We start from the raw sequence: 1,939 nt of genomic DNA, 5'->3' as shown, positions 1-1,939 counted from the left end.
CGATTGTCAACTTCCTATCACTTATTAGCTTGTCTGCATGTTAAACCACATTTCTGGTGGATTTAATTTTATGTCAGTGATCTTTAAAACATGGACGGTGAGTAAAAGTTTGAAATKACCAAATACAGCGTATTTGTCAAATGATAATAGATGAGTATGTATAAGCAAACCGTATACTGTACATTAACATCTGCACAAGTACTCACCTGCTGTGCAATTAACCAGAACTACAAGCTGCCTGGCAGATAAATGATGTTAATACTTCCACAGCGGGATGCAGGCAGCAGCACCACACTGATCCTGGTTCCAGCAARCATCCTCCTTATCCTTCAGGTGAGATAAATAAATGTCTGTCTGCTTATTTTGCTGTTTATGCAGGCAGCTGAAATTTCAGACTAATTCCAAGGAGGTTTTTGGAGCAGCAGTCTGTTAGTCCGTTGAGATGTAAAACATATTTAACTGTGGGCAGCGATGCTGATGTTTCAGCAGCGTCCAGTTTATGGCAGGTCTGTGCTGTAGTAGTTACTAGGTAGTTCCTTATTGAAGATTTGTGGAGTGTACATTAAAGTGCCAGGAAACCGTCACTCTGAGATAAGCTCTAATAAATCTGCAGCCAGGATTATGTTAGAAGCATGCTGACGGCTACAGAGATTGCATAATTTAGGTGTAATTTACTCAGATGTTAGCCCTAGTAGAGGTATGTGTGTGTGTGTGCGTGTGTGTGTGTGTGTGTGTGTGAGAGTGCGCGTGTGTGTATTTGATGTATACATAATATTGAACCTTATATTTAAAATGTGTTCAGTTCTTGTTTTTATTCACTCCATTTGTGTGCTGTATCATTATTCTTGTAAACAAACCAAGTTAAATAAATGATTAAATGATTGTGACTGTCATGCTGATGGCACAGGTGGGTARAGTTCCCACAATGACTCCTCAAGTAAGAGCAGCACTAACTTAATACATTTTTACTCAGAAATTTTTTTAAAAAGCAGTCATCCAAAAAATACTTTACAGTAAAAAAAAGCATGAATTTGTCCGTGTTGAACCAGAGAAAAGACTTATTTGTCGTTCGGTTCCATCGGCGCAAATCCTGATCMGCTGATTAAATATGTTCAGGTGAGCCTGTGTGTATTATTTATATGCAAGATGTTATATTTTCAAATGATACTTAAAAAAAAATATATATATAACAGTTTGTGAAATTTTTACATTTTTTTTGCAAAGACAAGAGTGTTTTTCCAAACCTCGATTTAAATTCCAGCAGCTTCTTCAGCAGAAAGCACCTGCTTCTCTTGTTGCCTTCTATGTAAACACTTCGCATCATTGCGTCCTGGATGGCTGAGAATCCACACCAGCGTTTTATTAAAACTGTGACAGGATAATGTTTACCTCTGTTTTCCATCAGCTCATTTTTTTTAGAGTGTTTTAGAAATGAGAAGACCAGCTGTCGAAGGTTTAAAAGTAAAATGTTTTCAGGATTTAAGCAGCTGAACAGTTTGTGGGATTTTATGTTTTTTCCATAATGCTCCAGATGTTTTCCCTGAGTGACAGATGTGGAAAGCAGGCAGGTCAGTTTTTAAGACGCAGCCATGCTGTTGTAATCCGCGGAAAATGCGGCTTGTGTTTTGGATGTAAACAAGACACTTCAGACTTTCTCGGGTTTGCTGCATATGCTACTCATATATCCTTCCATATTAGCAGAACCTGCGCAGACCTGACTTTGTAGCGTAACTTCCTAACAACTTCATAACAAACCAGCGTTATGTTTTGATCTAGGAGATTTTTAATCTTTGGTTTCAAAGCGGTGGTGAGACACAGAATTAAGAGTGTGCTAAGCCCTCCATGGCCTGCATGACCCATGAGAGGACATGATTAGACAACAGTACACTTAGAAAACCTCCTTTAGTGTCAAGATAGTCCACACTATCCTCTCCACATT

The 1,939-nt window shown here is 38.5% G+C and overlaps 1 protein-coding gene across 1 annotated transcript in view; it reads right to left on the bottom strand.

Annotated features, from left to right (window-relative positions):
- The window catches only part of LOC103482356 (contactin-associated protein-like 5), a 174,079-nt gene that overhangs the window by 44,564 nt on the left and 127,576 nt on the right, over positions 1–1,939 (bottom strand).

This window comes from Poecilia reticulata, linkage group LG2 (genome assembly GCF_000633615.1).
Source record: "Poecilia reticulata strain Guanapo linkage group LG2, Guppy_female_1.0+MT, whole genome shotgun sequence".
In the NCBI taxonomy this organism is placed as follows: domain Eukaryota; kingdom Metazoa; phylum Chordata; class Actinopteri; order Cyprinodontiformes; family Poeciliidae; genus Poecilia; species Poecilia reticulata.
This window is presented reverse-complemented; position numbering and strand designations above follow the sequence as displayed.